Consider the following 23,352-nt stretch of genomic DNA (forward strand, 5'->3'; position numbering starts at 1 on the left):
CAGAACTAAAACTGGTGCGCCAAGCGGATACATCTTTCTTGTGGTGCTCAGGCGCCCTCGCGCCGTCTGGACCCATTCGGGTATTGGGCACGAGCTGGGTCGGTCAGGCAACTGGCCTGTCGGACTGTTCGTGGGGGTTGAGCCAAGCACCTGGCGGGACTCCGAGCGAGGGCCACGTCTGTGTGGCCAACTGTTGATTGGATTATCTTCTAGGTTTCTGGTTGCCTTATGTCTATGTTGGGAGTGTGGGTGCATAGGTGGTTTCGTTTCTCGCATTCCGATATGGGGTTTGCCTCAGTCTTCCATCTGGAGAGCATCTTTGCCTTCTGCAAGGTTCTCTTCCAGCCACATATTAGCGGCTGCTGGGTTCTCTAGAAATATTGCACGCCCTTAAAAAATGACCTTCAATCTTGATGGTAAAAGCAACATGTATTTCAGGTTTAATTGTCTGAGTCTTGCTTTCACTGGCACGAATGAATTTCTCTCCCTCTGAACTTTCTGGGTGTAATCTGGGTAGATGGCCATTTTGGAGTTACCGCATTCTATGGGTCCTTCTTCTCTGGAGTACCTCAAGATGGTTTCTCTGTCTTGAAAGTTGAGTATTTTGGCGATTATGGGGTGAGGGTGTGAGCCAGGTGGGGGCCTCTTTTGGATGGACCTGTTTGCCCTTCGACTGCAAATCCTTGCATTAGTTTCCCAGCACCTATCTCTTGTTGTATCAGAGACTCTATGTAGGCCGTTGGGTTTGGGCCTTCGCTCCCTTCCGGTACTCCCAGTATTCTGACGTTGCCCCGTCTAGCCCGACCTTCTGCCTCCTCGGATCTTGCCTCCAGCTTTGTCTCGGCCTTGGTCACCCTCTCAGTTAAGTTTCGGGCATCTTGGCGCATGAGTTGGATGTCAGATTTGAATTCATCGATCTTAAGAGTCTTATAAATGTTCGCAGCGATGCAATAGCTTCCAGTACCTGGGATTGGTTGTCAGTGGATTCTCCCTCTCTTGCCTGCGCAGGTTCCGGGGTGGAAAGGCGAGTTTGCGCAGGGGTTTTCACTTTGGTGGAGACATATGTGTCCATGGTGACTGGTTTCCCTTTATTCCTGGCGGCCATGCTGAAGCTTTAATGGTGTGTAGCTCTGCTTGCTTTAGGGGCAGAGTGTACGGGTCTCCGGTGAAGATCCGGGTGGTTTCGTGGCCGGGAGGTTGTGCCAGGCCTATAATGTAATGTCCTTTGTTTGCTGGGGCCGGGGCCAGGTTTGTGACCCCCAGTACAAGTGGCTTGTCAGTTTGGGTGTCAGAGTCTTCACCCAGCACCCTGTTACGCTATATGTGATTCCCAGAGTGATGGGTCTCTATATCAATGTGACCACAAGGGTCTGGTGCCGTGGACCTTCTGGTCAGTTCCTGGGGGGGCCACTCGCTGTGTTGATGGTGTGTGTCACGGCCCCCGTTTATGTGGGAGGTGCAGCGGCTCTGCTGGTAGCGCGTTGACCCCACTGTCCTCCTCACCTCGAGTCGCGTGTCTCTGCTTCACCGATGCCGGGTAGTTCAGAGGCTAGGGGGGGGGGGCGGTGCCGGGGGGTTGTCTGGCTCCGTTGTTTTCTTTAGATCCATGCGATGCCTTCTTGTCGCTCTCCACTCCGGGCTCCGGCGCGAGTTTCTCACGCCTGGTGTTTCCCAGCAGCGTTGGGACGGGGTCCTGGGTGGCTGTGTCCGGCGTCTCCGAGCTGCTCCCTCCGTTCTCACTGCATGCGCGGTGCTCGACCAGTGCGGCTTCCAGCTCCCGCTGGATAAGGCGTCCTGCAGCAGCCTGTAGCACGGCGGGGGTCGCTGTGGTCACGGCTCGCTCCGGCGTGTGTGCTCCCTGCAGTTGTGACGGACGGCGTCGCTTCCTCGAGAGGCTCAGCAGTCTCAAGCGGGCCGCCATTTTGGATGCGTGTGGAAGCGGGGGGGGGGATCAGTTCAAGTGTGGTCCCACTAGTCCCTGAGGTCCAATTTGTCAGCAGACCAGTCGGATCGTATTGGGGTCCGCTTCTGCTACCCTCTTAGCCGCTTTTCACCGTTGAGGGTATAAATCGAGTTAGGCAAAAAGGATCAAGCATTGGCGCCTCGGCCGGAGCTCGGCAACTCAGCCTCTACTCGCCATGAGCTCCAGGTAACACCCCCCCGCCCCTGGTGTCTTATTAGTAGGTAGGAGTTTGATCACTTCTTCCAACTCCTCCAAAGTAATTGGGGCTTCCAGGGTCTCTCTGTCTGACGCCTCAGTTTGGGGAGGCCTATTTCTTCCAGTGTGTCAATTATGTCAGTTTCTGACTCCCCACCAGGATCTGCATACAATCCATGATAGAACTCTACAAAGCGCTCCTTCACTTCCCTTTGGGTATCCAGTGCATGCCCATTTACATCCCATATCGCTGTAATTGGCTGCCTGGGCGTTTCACATTTGTACAACCAGGCCAACAGCCTGCCCGGCTTATCTCCTCCCGCATGTTGTCTTTCTACATATTTTTTATAATTCAGGTTACACAGCCTCCCCCAGTGTGCATCGCACTCCTGTTGCAAGTGTCTGACAGTCTCAATCTCTCCCAGGGAGTTCCCGCCCTTGCGTAGAATCTCCTCTAGTTTTTCCTCTGCCTCGTGTAACTCTTTAATGATCTCCCCCTGCAACTCCTTGGATTTAGATATTGCTACTCCTCTCACTACTACCTTAAATTCTTCCCACAGTGTGCCCGCTGACTCCACACTCCCTGTATTGTGTTCAAAATATTCCACTATTTCTTCCTTAATGTCCTCTGTAAACATCACATCTTTCTGGGCCTCCGCTCTAAGTTTCCATGTTGGAATCTTTGCTCTGGGTGGGGAATACTGCCATTCCAAAATCAGTGCCGAATGGTCCGACAGGACTCTAGCTTTATACTCTTGAGTGCACCAATTCCCCATACAAGTCTGTCGAGGAAAATATATAATCCAGCCGCGTCTGTAAGTCTTGTGGCGCTGCATAGTAAGAGTACTGCCTGTCCTGTGGGTGGTGCATCCTCCATACGTCTACCAGGTGAAAATCCTCCAACAGGGTCCGGAGGGCCTTAGCGGCTGGGCCTGGGTTCATTCCCTTCTAATCTGACCTATCCATCCGGGGATCCAACGTGCAATGAAAATCTCCCCCCATATAACTACCCCACCCATATATGGGCTGAGTTTGCCATATAAGGCCCTGAAATAGCTCACTGTATCCTGGTTTGGGGCGTACGTGTTTATGATACACAATTCCCTATTTTCTACCAGGCCCTTAATCAATACCGTCCCCCCGTCCAGTTCTATGGTGGACTGTAGTAGCAGAAAAGGGACGTGTGGTGCTATCCAGGTAATGACTGCCCTCGCATATGCGGAGTATGTTGCTCCTATGGTGGTGCCTCTCCACTTCCTCCCCACTGTCTCTTGCTTCTCTTTCGTTAAGTGAGTCTCTTGCAATAGGGCAATATCAACCTTTTGTCGTTTCAAATACATCATTACCTTATTTCTCTTCAAATAACTATTTAGTCCCCTGACATTCCAGGTAACTATTTTAGGTCCCCCATCTCAACCATATGCCATCTCAACCATATTCCATCCCACCCTTCCCTTCTATCCTCGTCCCACGCACTGGCGTGTAGTTATAAGCTCGCTCCCCTACTAAGGTTATCACACCCAACTCCCCAACTTCTTTCCCACCCTCCCCCCTGCCCAACTCAAACCCCCCCCCGCTGCCAACTCTCCCTCTACCCCCAACCCCAACTGATGCCTAGCTCCATCCCTGGATCTCAGGCTACCCCGCATCTAGCCCTTTTCACGGCTGCTGCCAATACTCGGGACACAGCAGGGGGGTATCCCCCTACTGACGATTCAACTATAACTACTGGGGGTAGGCCGCGGTCCTCCCGTGTCTCCCATATTTAGCTATGGTGTGTCACATACTCCCATTACTTGTTTGTCGTTACTCACTTATATATTCCAGTCCGACAAGTCCACATTTTGAGTGTGCCAAATCATACATGCCTGCACCCTACTGACATGCCCCACCTCAACTAATTATCACTGCTATATTAATGCCCAATCCCAGCGATCAGTAGTGTGGTGCTGGTTCACTTATCTTGTCCGCCTCGCTCTGGTCCATCCACCTCCGCAGGGCAGCCTTGGGCGTCCAACCAGTTTGTAACCTCCTCCGGCGCTTCGAAGAAATGTGCCTTGCCCTTGTTTAGGACCTTCAGCTTCACAGGATACAAAACCATGTATTTAAGGCTGGCTGCTCTCAGTCGCCTCTTCACTGCCACATAGCTGAAATGTTGTCTCTGCACCAGCATGGTGTAATCCGGGTACACAGTGACAGTCGCCGACGCTCGGGTTATCGTTCCACCTTTACGAAAGTATTCCAGGATCTTTTCCCTGTTCCTGTAGTTCAAAATGTTTGCAATAATTGCACTAGGTTGAGACCTCCTCGTCTGGGCCCTATGTGCTGGTTCAATCGCAAATCCTTGGGAGAGCTTACCGGCCCCCATTTCCTGGATCAGCATATTCTCCACATAGTCCGTAGGGTTCGAGTCCTCTTCCCTTTCAGGCAGTCCTACCACGTGGATGTTGTTGCGCCTTGCTCGCCCTTCTGCCTCCTCCGCTCGGTTTTCCAAGTTGCACACTTGTTTCAATATATGAACATCCTTGGCGTTGGCAGTGCTGACATCAGTATTAGTTTTCACCACACTTTCCAGGCCACTTGGGCGTTCCGCTAGCGCTCTCACGTCCTGTCTAAGGAGGTTGACATCCACACCCACCGCGTCGATCTTGAATTCCAGTGAATCTTTCAATTTCGCTATCGTGGTCCCCCACGAGGATTTCAGCTCCATTATGGCATCTAGGATCAGGTGCTCGTCTTGTGGCACGGCCGTTGTGTCCTGTGCATTGACGTTCGCCTGTGCAAGTGTGCTCGGGGATTGCAGTGGTTTGGTAAAAATATCCATTGTTGGCCGTTTACCTTTACCTTTGCCACCCTTGAGCGCCATTATCCACGTCGTCGCCAGCCAGTTTGCCTAATGCCCGGAGTCACGTGTCACTAGTGCAGTGAAGTTCTTATGGTTGACATTGTCCTCCCCCAGCGAGTGTGAGGGGCTCTCAATGGCGCCGTTTCTTACTTGCCTTCCACTGAGGGGGAGGGTCTGCTGTATGTGGGATCCTCGTCACTCGGCTGCTGGCCTGCCATCTTGTGCGGTCACTGATTCACCAGTGGGGGCCACCAGCTCCTCCTCGGCCAATTCCCTCTATCGCCCCTGTGCCCGCCAGGCGTTACTTTCCATACGCGCTGTGGTCCAAGGTGCAGTTAGAACCCATCTCTATGGGGAGCTGTATTGTCTTCCTGCTGTGAGCAGTAGTTGGGCTTATGCGGTCTCGCCCTCGTCTGTTGCACCCTACAGGCCTTACTCTGTGGCAGCTGAGCCCTGACAGTGTTATTAACAGTCCAGTGACGTCTCAGGCTATCTGTGTCTTCACATTCTTATTCCAGCACCATTTCAGTTTCCTGCATTTGGTGATCAATTGCCATTCCTTGTTTCCCCCACTATGACGCTTGTATAGTGCAGGGTCGGGTCACACTCCTGAGCTCCATGGGGCCAGTGGTTGTTTGTAGCCCTTGTTCCTCTCGCATAGACCTTCCGTGTTTCTCTAGGTCTCCCTGCTGCTCACCTTGGACCCGCTTTAGTGCTTCCTGCATACATGCTGCGTAGCGCCTTAGTGCCTAGCCTGCTTTAGACGGTGGCTCAGCTCATCCAGCAACCCTTATGTGCAGTCTGCTTGCCGTCCGTGCAATGCCAATATTTATTCCGCCTCACGCCCAAGTTAATGACGCTTGTAGATGGTCCATTCACTGTCTTTCATAAACCTTGGGATTTGCGCACTGCCTCTATATTCCACATCAGTCCGTTCCAAAAAGGAACACCCGTTGGAGCGGCTCGACTTCGGCCGGGGCTCCTCTTGCCCCCCGCAGTACAGTTATAGCCAGGTCCCTTCTCCGCACTATGCTGCGTGTTGTTCGCCAGTTCTTATGGGCCCACCTGCGAGTTAACGCTGCCCGGGGACTGCACGGTCCCCAGCTCTCTGGTGGCCTGGAGAAGCTGGGGTTGATTCTGGGCTCGACTTCAGCGCACTACCCTTCCAACATTGTGTGAGACGCCCAAGCCCCTCTGTGGCATAGGTTATGTTGGGAAATCCGCAGTTTCACTTTGTCATGCTCTGTCCATCACGGCTGGCTTTCCGACAGACTATCAAGGGCTCGCAGTGATCGGGTGCCGTTCTCCTGCCTCATCTGCTGTGAACCTTGTCAGGGTGTCTTGTGTGCCTGTGCTGCCTGTCCATGTTCCTATTCACTCTCTTCCCAGCCTTTCCAGTCTCTGCTTGCACAGCAGGTCTGCCCAGAGACTTCAGTTCCTGTCCAGCTGTATGTCAGCTTTGTGTCTGAGGTTCTGTTTGTGCCAACTCCGCCGTCCGCTTTGCGGTTCTCGTCACAGTGCATCTTCCTCTCTATCAGGCCTTGTATGCGTCCCTTGATGCTTCTATTTGTGTTCGCAGACACACTACAGCCAGCGCAACCTGCCTCCTCTCATCCATGGTTTCCGATGTGGCTCCTTCCAATATCCAAGCTCCGTTCACATATGCTGCCTGTTTCCAGCTCCTCTTTGTTCTTGCCCCAGCGCCATTTTGTTGCAGCTGCTTGCTTCCACTGCCAAACTTCTTACGGCCATATGCTGTTCATCCTGCAGGTATCCCCCTCGCTTTCTCTGGCATTATGTGCACGGCATATTCATAACGCTGTGGCTTCTTCGTTGGTGCTTGTTTCTGCTTCTTTACTCTGTTTTAGCTTCAGGATCCTTGTCGGATTATCAGGAGCTCCGGGATCCGTGTCCTCTTACGTGGCCCTGTAGCCACGACCCCCCAGCAGACATACATGTTTTCATTATACTTTGCAGCATGGAGCGTTATGAAAGTGAGATCTGATTAGCAGATCTCACGTTCTTAGATATAATCACCACAACCATTTCTATTGAAAATCAAACAGCTCAGGCTAGCTAGTACATACTCAAAGATGAAACTCTGCCACAGAGACAGTAAGTCCTCCACTTAAAAGACAAACATCAGGGGCTTCACCACAGCAGCATTGCTACAGTAAATCAACAAAATTCCCCATGGAGTCATATGGGGAATTACATCACCATTGCCCCACTCATAATCCTGCAATAAACTTGCAGGACCAAGTGGCAGTAATCGTTATTGAGTTAGGTGGTAATTCCGCAAACTCGTAATGAGGCCCATAGGCACCCACAGTCTGAGGGTTAAAGTGGCCTGCACTTCTTCCTTGGCCCCTCCGTTTCCTCTGCATAAGCCCTCTGTACTTCTCCTGGATTTCAGGGAGAAGCCTTCACCTGAGACTCCTGTCTCTTTTGACCTTGGCTAGTTACGGTAGTTGGGGCTGGGTAACGCCACTCTGAGTACTAGGGCTTCTACCATGAGGGTGGCCAACAGTGCTGGTCTACAAGTCGATTTTCTTTCGAGACACCCCCTTGCCTTCTGGCCATGGCTCTGGAGCCCCACACTCAACAATCTTGTGCTTAGCAGAGCTTTCACTAATTTATTTACTCCCACTATACAACCTTTTCTGCTCTTCCACCTTTTCAATGCTCCCCCATGTACTCATGCCTCTTCGGAAGTCCCTTCTGACTGGCTAATAGTGTGCCTGCTCCTACTCCTTCTCTACTATCTGCTCTCCCTCCATCTCTCTCTTCATAACCCCCACCTTCCGACTCCTCTCTTGTTATTCTGCCTCCAACCACCTTTTCCCATTCAATATTTTCTTTGCCTTTGCCTACTCATGTTCCATCTCATCCTTGCTTACCACCTCTCTTCAGTCTTCACTAACACTTCCCCCATGAGCTTTACTACCTCCTACTCAGACTTCGCCACCTCCTCAATGTGCTGTTCAGTCCTCTCTCCCTCTTTACTCCTGATCATATCTAGCCTCCCACTTTGTATTCTTGCCCTCTCTTTACAACCTTGATGCTCTAGCACACCAGTCATGTCCAATCGCCACTGATTTCCAAGATCTTTCCTCGACTTTTCTCAAACACCCTCACTCCTCTGAAAAATGCGACGTTTAATATAGGAGTTCAGCCTGCCTGCAGGGAACAACCTCGCTCAACTCAACTCGAGTGTTTGCAATTATTAGAGTTGGAATTAAATTGTGTAGTTCTTTACGGCTCGCGGCATCTCGGCTGCTATTCTGGGTCCGCCCATCATCCTAGAGTGCCGCCTGAGACTTTATCTTAGAACTCGTTTGCATGCATGCACGCAATCAGATTGCTTCCACAGAGTTCCTTGCTGTGGAGTTCTTATCAACCTTGCTTATCGATGTTACAGGTGCTGAATATTTCACAGGCACTTCAAAATTGTGAATCTCAGGGCCTCATCACGGGTTGGGCGCAGCAGTACACATGGGGTGGTAACACTATTACCGCTGCATTACCACTCCTCCCAATCCCAAGTTTGGGTGGAAAGTTGGAGACTTCCACATATTTTCGGCGCTATTATTGCTGGGGCTATTACTGCCAGCGATAATATAATCAGATGGACTCAAAATAAATGGGGATTAACAGCACCACTGCAAATCGTGATCCGGCGCAAATTGCGCCTGACTGAGATGTGGTAACGCTAATAGCATTGGGCAGTATGCCAGCACATTTACTTCCAGGATATCGCCCAACTTGTGATGAGGCCCTTAATGTTTGTTTATCCTCCCAACGACCTGATGACACAAGGTCTTGATGACTCCCCATTTTCCCTCTGGTAATACTCCCAGTAAATATGTTATGAAAACCTTGCCATAACCCCTCGTAGGTGAAAGCGTTTTTCTTAGCCTAATATGAGTCACATTCTATCAGTGGGCAAGAGTGGAGTTACTAATTTAAAAGGTTTCTTTTTACAACAACATTCCCTTGAAGGGACAGATGCTTGGCTAGCCCCATTGCGACAAGCCCTTGCCAAACTATTCGGTTTATGATAGGACAGGCGAGGGGATTTCCCCAAAAACTAAACTACCCACTCCAACTTCGCTTATTAGGCAGCAGCAACTTGCCTCCTTGGAATTCCTATCCTTTACCACAATGGTCAGACTAGGGACTTTGTCAAAGACCCTAAAAAGTCATTTATTTGTCATGGGCAAGCAAATACTCATTCTACCCATGAAATGCTTACTAAGGTTTGGGAAATCTTCTTTTGAGGAAAATTGTTACAAGATGAATGCATTAAAGAAATCTACTCTAAGTGTACATTTAAAGCTGCTCACCTGCAAGGTACATTTTAAGAGCATGATGAAACATAGTATGCATTACAAGGAATACTTTTTTGAGCGACCAATTACTGGTGCAAGGAACTGAGAGCTGGTAGAGGCATTCATAAAAGCATCATCACATGATTCAGTGAAAAGAGGTAAAGCTATCCACATCTAAGTTTTAAGTTCCTGGCCACCAAGTCGAACATTAAAGGAGGAGATACAAAAAAACGACACGTTCGCCAGTCGCAGGATCACAGACATACTGTAAGAAAGGAATAGGTCACACCTGTGCTATTACTAGGAGCAAAATACTAGTGGCAAAAGCCCTCATTGATCCAAACAAACAAGTCAACACAGCATCAAAGATGCAGGTTAAGGGGCAAGCGGGAAAACATTAATGGGAGGCTAGAGGGAGAGTTTACAGAGATTAGAGCAACACACATGGTGCTAGATCAGAAGACACAACTGCATCATGAGTGCACGCACAATGCTACAATTGTTCTCAATTTTGTGGCATCTCATATTTGCTGTTGGGGAAGCACTTCCAAGTTTGGCCCTTTGGCCTTCGCTCAGCCCCCACGCCTTTTAAAAAGGTACTCACCCCGACAGAGGCCATTATACACGCCAAAGGCATTTGTCTCCCTCTGTACGTAAGCTACTGGCTCATCCATGCCCGAAACATGATCACTTGCTTCAGGAACACAGCTATTGTATGTTTTTTAGATCCAAGAACTTCACCCCCACATGGTTCCACTATTGAACTAAGACTCTATCCCCCAATATATTTCCCAAAGGGACCTAGAATCATGAATGGAACAAACCGTACACAAGATACAGAACCAAGATAATGGGAAGAAGCTGTGGCACGTCAATATCGACTGTACCAAGACCTTTGGGACACATACAGCCACCCTGCCAGCCATCTACAATGGAAGGATTAGATGCTATAGACTGACTAGCTGATACTTCGACACAAATACATTTAGGTACAGCGCAGACCATACAAAATCTGGGAAACACAGCGACTGTAAATGTACTCTCATGGAACATAGCAGTCCTAGAGAAAAATATAACAAATCCCATGTGGTCTGATTTTATTAGAAATTATCTCATTATATGTTTGCAAGAAACATGGTCAGTATGCAAGACGATTTTATAAGGGTATGATCGTTATCACATACCTGCGAAGAAAGGTGGTTGCGGAACACCAAGTGGCGGTCTTCTGACATGGGTTGATCCAAAAATAAACTGTAGGATAGTGTAGCTGAAGACTGGGTCCGCAGATACACAGGAATTACATCTGTATCAAGGGATCAATTTCTCTACCTTGATCATTACTATTAATAACAGACCCAATTTACAAATTACCTTAATTGGGATTGCCCAGAAAAATATTACGCAGGTCAGAGATAAATATGGTGGAAAGATAAATATCCTGATGATGGGTGCCTTAAACATATAATATGAGCCCCTTTACTCTTTCATAGGATTAATGGCCAAGGAACATTTTGCATGTAATAACCCCAAACTAAAAACTGCCCAACCAAAAACAACACAAAAATATGCAAATATTGTAACCTAGAGTTAAGGGAATGCAATGGGCAGGAATCAGGGGATCAACCTGCCAATCCCTCTCTGGTAATAAACAGTCCCATGTAGACTATGTCCTGGTGTGTATAATGGACTGGCACATGTTCTTAACACTTAAAATTATGGAAATACGCAGGCCCTTATTGGTATCTGGCAGATGCCCCGTACCCACACAAAGATTGAAAATCATGCGGCAGGGAAAAGTGATATTAGGTGCTTGATATTAGCTTCAAACTACTCTGGCGAGTGTCTGTTTGACCAAGTCAGAACCACACTTCTAGCTTGCAGGAGAATTCGGAAACTGACTGGCTTGCATTTGCCATACTGCAGGGATGTCCCTCTCTGGCGTTGTCTGCATCTTCCTCCTACATTTGATGCAGTGATAAATTGGACTAGACTGGGGTCAAAAAAGTAGACCACCTGTACATAAATGGCAGTTTCATTGATAAGCTTGATATACCAGTTGCCCCCCCGGGACCAAGCTCTTCTGTGGTTGCTATATTATAGGCTATGTGCAGCCTTTCAAACTCTCTGGCCAGTGTTTGGGTTCAACCACAAGTGAACCAGTGCCTCGGATAGATAGTGCATGCAGGGGATGCCGAAAATCTGTATCAAGTCTCCATAAATTAATCCTCAAGCAAAGACCCAACACATTGTCCAATATTCACAGCAAATGGGCAAGAAATCTTAATGCTGACATCACAGATGAGAAGTGGTAGAAAATGTGGGGGCTTACATGCCAAGTTTTTCTAACACAAGCTTTAGACTTATCCAACTAAAGGTGTTGAATAGGTACCATTTACAACCCTGCTAGTTTGTCACTATTGTCGTGTGACTCAAGCCACGGTAATTCTGCCCAAAAAAAGCCCCATTAAGTCCAAAGGACTCAAACAAATGGGGATTTACACCATCACTGCCACTTGTAATCCATCAGTAATTCCCTAGGACTAAGTGGAGGTAACAATAATTCAGTTGAGCAGTAATATGGTGGATTTACCGCCAGGATACCGCCCAACTCGTAATGAGGCCCTTTGTCTCCTATCGTTAACCGTCCGAAAGATATCTGGACTCATTTCAGAGCATGTTTACTCACACAGAACCCACGTCAGAATTAATCGGCAATGCCGCCCTAATGTGTATCTAAATGTTTCAAACTACCTGCCTAGATAATCTGTAGCAGACTCTGTGTGCTGTATGTTAATATTGATCAATTTGAGGTTTGCTATGTCATGTAATGCTGTCGATCTCCATTGCTTGTTCTTATACCTATATGCCAAGTATATAAATAAATGTTTTAAAAAAAGAAATCCTGGAAAGAGCTGAGAGTGACTGCCCGCCGATAAGTCTTCAACCAGAATGAGAGGGATGGATTTCAAAGAAAATCACTACAGCGGAGAGGACCACAAATATTGAAATAGTAGGTCAAGCCAGGCGAGCATTATGATGGTCTGAAGCACAAGCAAAATGAGTATCTCCACATCTATACTCTGAAATTGCTGGTTTACTGGAGAGCTTTTTGAATATAGATACCATAGATAACAATGACATTATTAGCTTATATGAACTAATGATAAAAGAAATGGGATACTTTGTAACTAACCCCAAGAAAGTAGTCAGGGCCCACGCAATCCAACCAATAAAATTGTATGATAAGGAATGTAAAGAGAAAAAAAAGAAGATCTTTTAAAAGCGGTAAAGAATACTGTAAACTTTTCAAATTGATGAAATCCGTAACAAGAGCAGGGACTATAAATCCCTACTAGAAAAGAAAAAGATAATGAATGCAGCAGAAACATGTAATGAACTGCAGGATGCACTAGTAAAAGGCGATTGTTAATCATTTTGGAAGTTTGCAATATTGGGAAACACCAATGGGAGAAATGTCATACAAGGGAACATAAGTGAAGAAGTATGGAGGAATCACTTCATAGAAGTATTGTCTGGGACTAGGAACTATTACCAGAGTGTAGACAACTCATTAAACGAATATGACAAAAGTTGAAGCTTACAAATACATACAAATAAAATTGCAGGTATGTGACAAACAAATACAAATGCATCGCAAATTACAATCACAGAGGTGAGAAAGGCAATAAGCAGCCAAAGAAATGGCAAATCACCAGGACCGGGTAGAAACCCATGTGATCTGCTCAAAGCCGAATGGACCCCGGTTATTTTCTGGCTATGTAATGCTGTATTAAAACTCTCCACTGCATCTTGGGCAACAGCAGAAATAATCCCACTTTACAGGGAAGACCCAGCTAACCATAGACCAATTTCTCTTTTAGACGCCACAGGGAAGATCTTTGCCAAAGTTGCATCATTTTATCTGATGGAGTGGGTATCTGACAAAGGGAGAAGATTTGAAGGCAGCTATTGACTGGATACCGAGAGCCAAATTATGGGAGATTGTAATTGATGCAAAGATCCTAACAGCCTTAGTGAAAACAATGCACCACCTCTATTGCAGAATTGAAGCAAGAGTGCGTTGGAGCATTGGGGGAGACAAAACAAGCCTAATAAAGATCGTAAAGGGCATGAGGCAGGGATGTGTGTTGGCACCAACACTGTTCTGTATTTTTATAAATAATATGATCACAGCATAGGTCACTAACATCCCAAAAATGAGTTTAGGTAGGGCCCCAATCCTACTGTATGCAGATGATGCTAATTTATTCTCCCTTGCACCTTCTGGACTAAAAGAAGCAGCTTGCATGTTTTAATGAGGGTGTAAAAAACATGGGTTGATGATTAATTTGAGTAAGGCGAAAACGATTGTCTTCCATCCCCGTCCAGAAAATTACCATGATTGATCATGGTAGTAGACGGTTACACCTTAAAGCAAGTAACACTTATGACTAAGGATAACGGGCAACTGTAAATGAACTCGACAGAACAATCTTGAATACGTTTTGAAACATCATACAATGCAATTCTTAAGTTTGCAGCAAGACATGGGAATGGGGCTATTCCTCCCAGCCTGAATATCCATAATATGCAAGCGAAATCAGCAGCTCTTTACGGCTCCAAGTTATGGGGCAACATCGACTCTAACACGCTATAAGCCATTGAAAATACATTTTTGAAACAATTTTACTTTTACCCAAAAGCACATCTTACAGCATGCTGCACATGGATTTAAATCAAAAATGTATAAATGAGGAAAAAAAACATCAAGCCCATATGCTACTGGATAAGACTGTGGGCTTCACCTCATCTCTCATCATACAGAAAAGCTATTGCCCATGGTCTGGCACAAGAGTGTGGGCAATCCATAACATGGAGCAGACATGTAAAATCAGTTCTAATGGAATTGGGGCTCTCACACATGTAGTGCAAAACAGCTGACATTAACGAAGACTCAAAAGCAATTGTTAATGATAAATATATGAATCGTGCATATGTAAAGTCAATAATACTTTGTGAACACTCTATAGTGGCCCATAGATATTGAGATATTAAGGAATAGATCATCAGAGAAGTATATTAAGACTTAATTAAGCCAGCATTTGTTATTTATAAAGTTCCACTTTGGTCGTTTACCAATCGCACCATTATTACAATAAAGGAACAAATCTTATCCAGAAGATTGCCCGATGGACAAATATGTTAAGGAAACCCAGGAACATTTCTTATTTATGTGTCCAGAATGCACTCGATTAAAATAATTAGCTGGAGCTGCAGACATGTGACCAAAAATGAAGAGGCTCAGAGACCTTCTGCCTGTTGCCTCTTGCACTTTACGCCAATTTCTTTGTTTGGTCTGAGGGAGGATCAACCTCTGGGTGTAAGACCTTGATTTTCTGAGGCTTCTCCTGTTTCTATGTGGTTTTGCAGGTATTTTCCCTCCATGCTCACAGCACCAGCTAGCCTAACCAAGGCCTGCCTCTCCCCACTCCCCCTGCCCGCCTGTGTGCTCCCGACTGCTTGGGGCTGCAGACACTTTACTGAAATTTGTCAACTTCAGAGGCTCACACCGAGACTAGCGCAGGCAGCTGGCTAACGGCAATGGCAATGGCAAAGAGTGCATCCCTGGGTGCCTCCATCACCTGTTTGCCTGTTCACAATGGGCGGCCTTGCTAGGCCCTACCCCCTGTCTGCTGCAACCCCCCCCAGGTAAAGGGATGACAAAGTTTGATACTCTTTGCATGGCAGTTGGTATAAATATGAGATTCTAGCTGCTGACCCGGTTCCCTACCCTGCATATTCTCGGTAGATCTGTAATCTTAAAGTTAATTGTATTTAAAACCAACTACTGCATTTTTCACTACCTTAATGATTTTAGTTAAGAGCTTTTGAATGATGTAGACACACTAGAATTGTATTGTTAGTTAACGCTGCTTTTGAATTTAGACACACTAAAATCGTACTCATTTAGTTAATGCTGCTTTTGAATTTAGAATCACCAGAATTGCATTGATTTAGCCAAAGCTGCTTTTGAATTTAGACACACTAGAATTGTAGTTTGAGGATCATTGAAGCAAACCAACATACCCGCTCTAGTCGCTCGAATGACCCGATCGGCCACCTGTCATTCATAACAAGAGAAGGAAGAGAATGATGGCGTCTTCATCTCGGCACGGACCAACAGCTCGGCAAGCTAAGCGCAGAAGGACAGAGCAGAGAAGCAGATGGTGTCCGTGAGAGAAGTGCCCCCACAAGAGCCCTGCAAAGCAGGAAGCACACCGGAGAGGAGGAGTTGCACTCAGCGGTGAGCGAGGGTGCTGGCGTGCAGAGAAACCAACGCTGAACTGCAGAAGAGACCAGCGGAAGACCAGAGAAACCACAGAAGATCCCGGGGGACCCGGGAAGAACTGGTGGGTGGCGTCCAAGACCCTTCAGGTACTAGGGTGGCTAAGCCCAGGGTTGGGGAGACCCATAGAGGGGTGCATGAGGCCCTGAGGAAAGTTTTGAGTGACTCTTCACTGAGACAGAGAAACAAAGTGAAGGGGGTCTGGGACCTATACAGGAGAAACACATCCTGAACAGCAGTAAAGAGGTATGCAAACTTTTTTCGTACTAGTAGTACACATAAACCTTGGCAGGGGAGTAAACCAAGGCTGTGGGTCAAAGTGAAGTCAGGTAAAGAGAACTGTGAGAGCGAAAGTGTGAGTACCCTATTTGGCAGGAGAGTGAACTAAGGGGCTGGGACCCATGCATTTGGGAGGAGGATCAGAATCCTTTTCTTCTTTGCTGCAGTACCTGGAAAGCAGGTCCGCTCAAAATGGTCTGGGACCCACAAGACAGCTTAGGAGAGACATCCAGGCTGTTGTTCTTCATCACAGTACCCGGTAGCCGGTTCTGCTCACAAGATTCTGGGACCCTCAACACAGCTTGGGAAAGCCATCCAGGTTGCTCTTCTTCGTCACAGTACCTGTAAGCCGGGTCAGCTCACAAGGGACTCCTCCAGAGTCATTGTTAATGTCTACCTGGAACTCTCATGGTGCAAGGCCCTCAGGCCAATCTCCTCCTCTTTGATAGGTGGTTCCCTCGGATCTCTCACGGAAATGTCTGAATGAGAAATGTACGCACCTGAAAAGGTTCGTACGTTTTTCATGCGAACATACACTGCAAACCATTACATACACACCCCCATCCACAACACACCCACGACACACCCTCAACACACCCACACCCCCATCATAACCAAACCCTACATACCTTTTCTTCACGATGTGTCCCTGCAGCGCCAGTTCCCTTTCACTTCCGTGATCGGGAACCGGCCCTGCAGGGTCCTTTTCTTACTTTTTTTTTGTGGAAGCTGCAGGGGTTTCCCCCACACTGTAAAGTAAAGTGAGCAGGGTGCTAAGGGGGACAACCTGCAGCCCCCGTTTTTTTCCTCAGGTGTGCTGCGGGGTTGTCCCCCGCAACCCCCGCTCACTATACTGTAGAGTATAGTGAGCGGGGTATTGCGGGGGACAACCCCGCAGCTCCCGGGATTTTATTTTTTTCATTTGGTGGGGTTGTCCCCCGCAACACCCCGCTCACTGTACTGTAAAGTATGAGAAAGAGGGTGGGGGGGTAGCTGAAAGAGGGTCAGCAGGCATCGAAGGAGGGGGAGGGAAAGGGAGGGAGAGCAGAGGAGAGGGTGGACAAGATGTATTGGGTTTTAGAGATAAAGTGAGATGCAACGGCATTGCAAAGACCTTCGGAGGCAAGAGGAGGGGTGGAGACTGCATCAGGGTTGGCATGCTCCTTACAGATTTTAAAGAGTTTGGCCGAGTTGTTAGATGCCGCAGAGACACAGGCTTGAATGTGGACTCTCTTCTTGGTGCAGACACAGAGTCGGTATTGCCTTTGGAGCAGGCAGCAGGCCAGTTTGTCAGAGGAAGAACAAGAAGCTCTCCATTTCCACTCAGCCGCCCTACATCTACGTTTAAGTGTAGCTAGGTCAGAATCATACCAAGAATTGCCTTGGCTTTGGACTTCAGGCGGAACCTCATGACAGGGGCAAGAACATCAAGAGTAGAAGAAATAGAGGAATAGAGCAGGGACAGGGCTGTGTCAGGGTGCGAGTCAGCCCGGGGTGGGATGGTGGGGGGGGGGACGAAGACGGTGGCAGCAACAGTCTAGACTGACACACGCTTCATGGGCTGGATGTCCGAGAAGGTCTTGAGGTGCTACTGGAGATGGTTCTCCTCAAGTTTCAGAGAAGCAGGGAGGCTGTTCCAGAGGGAGGCCCAAGCAGAAGAAAGAGATATACCACCAACTCGTTGCTTGGAGAAGTGACTGACCCTGCGGGAGTTGGAGGCCGATGAGTGCAGAGCTCTAGAAGGAAGATACTTAGTAAGAGAGAGTTGAAGATATTGAGGTCCCAAGCCCCAAAAGGCATTGTGGACAATGCAGAGGGTTTTGAACGTAATCCTCACCGCCACTGGGAGCCAGCTCAGCAATTTCAGTCCTGGAGAGATACGATCCCTGGGCTTGAGGCCAAGGACAAGTCTCACAATCCTGTTTTGGATGAGTTGCAGAGGGCGGAGAGTAGAGGCAGGCAGATTTAGAAAGAGGCTGTTGCAGTAGTCCAGCCTAGAAAGAACCAGAGCTCTGGAGATAGTGAGCTTCTGGGGGAAGGAGAGGAATGAAGAATACCTCTGAGAAGATACAGCTGGTAGTGTGACTTCTTAGAGATGTCAGAGATGTGAGGAGAGAAGGAAAGTGTGGAGTCGAAGATGATCCCAAGGTTTTTAGCCTCACAGGTGGGAGCAGGAAGAGGGCCAAGAGAGGGAAAGGAGGGAGCAGGTGTGCCGATGAGGAGAATCCTGGTCTTACTGGCATTAAGGCAGAGATCATTGGCGGCACACCACTTCTGGATAGTAGACAGACAGTCAGAGATAGGAGCAGCGGTAGCGGAAGGGAGCCTGAAAATGAGTCGAGTGTCATCCGCATAGCACTGAAAGTTGGGGCGGAGAGCGGGCAATGCGGTGGGCAAGAAGTGCCAGGTATTGGTTGAACAGCTAGGGAGAGAGGTTAGACCCCTAGGGAACACCACAGGAAGAGAGAGGAGAGGAAGGACCCAAGCTGGACTTGGGAGGGTCGATCAGAGAGGCCAACAAGACTAAGATCCTCCTCATTGGTACATCTTCATCATCCTTTCCCCTCACTCTCTGACCGGCCTCCCGGGCCCTCCTACCCCTACCTGCGAGGCTAAGAACCTTGGGGTCATCTTCGACTCCTCACTTTCTTTCTCCGCACAAATCTCTGACATCTCTAAAAAGTCAAACTTCTTACTGCACCTCCTCAGGAGGTACTCTGCTTTTCCTCTCCTTCCCTCAGAAGCTTACTGTCTCCCAAGCTCTGGTTCTCCCTAGGTTGGATTACTGCGACAGCCTCTTTCTAAATCTACCTGCCTCCACTCTCCGACCCTTTACAACTAATCCAGAACAGGACTGTGAGACTTGTCATTGGCCTAAAGCCCTGGGATCGTATCTCTCCAGCTCTTCAATCCCTACATTGGCTCCCAGTGGATGCAAGGATTAAATTTAAAACCTTCTGCATTGTACACAAGGCTTTCTGGTGCCTGAGTCAAAAATACCTTCAGTTATCCCTCTGTAATTACCTCCCCTCTCTAGCCCTTCGCTCCTCTACTTCTAACTCCCTCAGGGTCAGTCGTTTTTCAAAGAAACAAGCTGGTGGTAGATCTCGGTCTTCGGCTCGGGCTTCCCTTTGGAATAGCCTCCCTGCCGTCTTGAAACTTGAGCAGAACTGTCTCCAGTTCCAGAAGGACCTCAAGACCTTCCTCGTCTCCCCAGCTGATCTGTTTTCTCTCTGAGCACCGTGCTCCTGGCCACCGGCCACCCTTTGTCTTTCGGGCCCAGGTACCTACTCACCCTGCCACTCTCCTGCACTGCCTCTGGGCCACCCCTTGCACTGGGGTCTGTATCTGTACCCATATGGTCCCGCACCCACTTCTCTTCTGCACTTATTCAGATATACCCTATCTGCTTAACCTAGCACTTGCCACTTACTGGCTGCACTACCACCTTTATTTATTTGTTTTACTTATTTATTTATTCTGTTCTCTCCTCTGTTTCCATACTTTCCACCCCCCCTCCTTTCATGCACTTTTCCCCTTTTCCCATGCACTTGCACGCTCTCAATTTCACTGGGCCTAGTAAGATTGTTGTTTTTGTTCTCCCCTGTTCCCCTCCATTTGCCTGGTCGCGCTCAAACACTTGTGTACGAGCGCAATATAAATAAAATATCATATCAAAAGGGTCTGGGACCCTAGACTCAGCTTGGAAGAGAGTATCCAGGCTATTCCTATTCGTCACTGCACCAACAGCCAAGTTGGCTCAACAGTCTGGGAACCGTTTCTTTTCAATCAAGAAAAGAGAGACATGTTTGTGAACCCTGAATAGACCAAAAGTGGAGGGAAGCAAGCCACTTTTCGTTTAAACTTTGGTGGAGAACTACAAAGTAGGGCTGTGGGTGACCAGCCCAGAGACATTTTCCCTTTTCACCTTATATTAAGTTTGTGAGGGACAGGTTAGGATTTGGAAACGGGGCGTTGAACTTTACTTTGGACATTCTGACAGAGACAGTTTCATTAGCTACCTTTGTCGAGGCAGGGAAACACCTGACTAGCTAGGATTTCCTGCAAAAAATCCAGTTATTTTGTTCTTGATGAAGGTTTTTACCAATCAACATGACACCCTTGTGTCCGACTCTTACTCCTAGATACTCACAAATTGTACTGAATTAGCGAACGCTGGGATTGATCTCAGCCACACTAGAATTGTATTGATTTAGTTAGTGCTGCTTTGTATTTATACATGCCAGTATTATTCTGATTTAGCCAACGTTTCTTTTGAATTTAGACTCAATAGAATTGTAGTTAGTTAACACTACTTTTGATCTCAGCCACGCTAGAAGTGTATTGTTTCAGTTAATGCTGCTTTTGAATTTAGCCACACTAGAATTGTACCGATTTAGTTAACACTGCTTTCGAATTAAAGAAACACTAGAATCGTCCTGATTTGGTTAAACGCTGCTCTTCATCTCACCCACAACAGAATAGTATTGATTTAGTTAACACTGCTTTTGAAATTAAGGCACACCAGAATTATACTGATTTAGCTAATGCTGCTTTTTTAATTTAGACACACTAACTCGTACTGAGTTCGTTAAAGCTGCTTTTGATCATCTTAGCCACACTAGAATTGTATTGATTTAGTTAACAATGCTTTTGAATTTAGACTCGCCAGAAATGCATAGATTTATCCAACACTGGTTTTGAATCTAGCCACTCCAGAATTGTACCGATTTAGTTAACGCAGCATCTGAATTTAGACACACTAGAATCGTGCTGTGTGTCTAGTGTGCTATCACTAGCATTTAGACACACTAGCTTTTGATCTAAGCCACACTAGAATTGCACAGTTAGCTAATGCTGCCCTTAAATTTAGCCACAGGAGAATTGTACTGATTTAGTTAGCAGTGAATTTTGAATTTAGACACAATACAATCGTACTGATTTGGTTAAGAGCTGCATTGAATTTAGAGAGACTAGAATTGCACTAATATAGCTAACACTGCTTTTGAATTTAGACACACTAGAACTGTACAGAGTTAGTTAACAGTACTTTTGATCTGAACCACACTACAATTGTACTGACTTGGTTAACACTGCCTTGCATTTAGCCACACTACTACTGTACTGACGACTTGGTTAATGCTGCTTTTGAATCTAGCCACACCAGAATTGTACTGATTTAGCCAACGCTGCTCTTCAATTTAGACAAACTAGAATCATACTGAGTTACTTAATGCTGCTTTTGATCTCAGCCACACTAGAATTGTACTCGCCTGGTTAACGCTGCCTTGAATTTACCCACTAGTTCTGTATTGACTTGGTTAATTCTGCTTTTAAATCTAGCCACACAAGAATTGTTACTGATTTAGCTAACACTGCTTTTGGGTTTAGCTACACCAGAACTGTACTGAGTTTGTTAACTCTGCTTTGAATCTAATTGGCCATACTGTTGGTATTTAGGCACTACTTGCATTCTGCCCCTAGAGCGCCCCAAAGTAGTTTCTGTTGCTCTGATATCCTGCCATTGTTCGCACTTTGACACTATTTGCATTCAGCCCTAGAGTGCCCAAAAAGTAGACGTTGCTGCCTTACAATTACACCACTCTTTGTGTATCGCCACCACCTAGAGAGTCCCAAAGTAGATTTTGCTGCTTTGGTATCCTGCGACTGTTTGTAGTCATGCTCTATTTGCAATAAGCCCTACAGTGCCCAAAAAGTAGACTTTGCTGCCATGCAATCACACCACTGTTTGTGTATAGCCACCACTTGCGTTTAGTCCAGAGAACCCAAATACTAGATGTTGCTGACTCGTTATCACGCCACTACTTGTAGTTTAGCACTACTTGCATTTAGCCCACACAGTGTTCCAATAGTAAATTTTGCTGCCTCATCATCATACCACTATTTATCTAGTGCCACTACTTGCGTTTAGCCCTAGAGGGTCCCAAAAGTAGATTTTGTTGCCTTGTTACCACGCCACTGTCTCAACCACGAGATAAGTTCCACAGAGAGGCTTCTGCCCTGGGGAACCCCGAAATGATGCAAAGCTCACTACACAATTAGCTAAACCAAACCAAAATACATCTGCAAGGCAAGACCACGAAGAGTGACAAGCCACCACAAGCCCACAACCACAGAGTGGCAGGCGTCACTGTGTGCCGAAGCACCAACCCAGGAGGACACCGGCCCTGGAATATATCACAAACCCAAATCCAAGACCGAGGTGAAAAAGCAAGATGCCACAAATCTAAAAACCACAGTGAGGCAGACATCACTGGGTATTTCAGCACATTGACCTACCACTGATCCCAGGGCGGCACTCGCCCCTGAAATATATAAAACCAAACCCGCCGTACAACACCAAACCACAACACCCCGACAGATCAAGACCACAAACATGCCACGACACAAAAAGGACAAAGAAACAAGAATGGAAAAAAGAGTAAGAAAGAGGAATGAAATTGCACCCTCATTGAACTGCAACGCTCAAAACCCCCACCAACGACCATTGAGTAGATTAAAGATACTGGGCCAAGATTAGAACAAAAACAGCATACATTTGCCGCTACCTCTCCACCTACAATCCCACCAGCACGGAAAGCAAACAACCCACAACTAAGGACCCAAGGAATCCTAGAGTGGACCCCCACTAGATCAGCAAACCACATACAACACAGTTCCCATCAACTCCAAAGACATTTTCGGAAAAAACCCAACAAGAATCAGAGCTAAGCTAGAATCTCTAACCATTCACTCGCCTTGCATAAACAGAGACTGGAAAAAAAGCCCACATGGATAACCAAACACCAGACTACTAGGAACAGAACAAAGAAGCCCATCATTCAACTTAATTGAACTGCTCAACGAAGTAATAGAGGGCCCAACTACACGACTAGAAAATAACAGCCTCAAACAAGAGAGAACCGATAATCCGACAGACACCACCCCAACCCGAGACACGGGAAATGATACGCACCAATGAACATGAACAATCACATACTCTAACACTGCATTCTACTAAGTAAGATCCATGGCTAAGCACAAAACAGAAATCTATGACCTCTTAGGTGAAGGCGGCACTGATGCACTCTTTCACACAGAAACAACTAACAACCGTCCATGAAGATATATCCGACGACTTTGAACTAATAGATGCCAACCGAGCTAACAGAAGAGGAATCGCAATAGCACACAAAGAACATATCTGCTCCACACCACTCACCTCAATCGACGAAGATTGTGAATCACTCCTAATAAACATTGGGCCCAACGACCAATCCAACCTACTGTTCCTCCTGATCTACAGACGCCCATCCTACAACCCCAACCTTGCCACAAATCTCAATGACGCCACTGCCAGCCACTCCACCTAGCATGACAACATTATTGCTCT

At 47.1% G+C, this 23,352-nt stretch overlaps 1 protein-coding gene across 5 annotated transcripts in view; it reads right to left on the reverse strand.

The window, feature by feature from the left end:
• The window catches only part of ATG7 (autophagy related 7), a 2,414,869-nt gene that overhangs the window by 2,072,609 nt on the left and 318,908 nt on the right, over positions 1-23,352 (reverse strand). The window lies entirely within an intron of this gene.

This window comes from Ambystoma mexicanum, chromosome 2p (assembly GCF_040938575.1).
Source record: "Ambystoma mexicanum isolate Mex_15411 chromosome 2p, UKY_AmexF1_1, whole genome shotgun sequence".
In the NCBI taxonomy this organism is placed as follows: Eukaryota; Metazoa; Chordata; class Amphibia; order Caudata; family Ambystomatidae; genus Ambystoma; species Ambystoma mexicanum.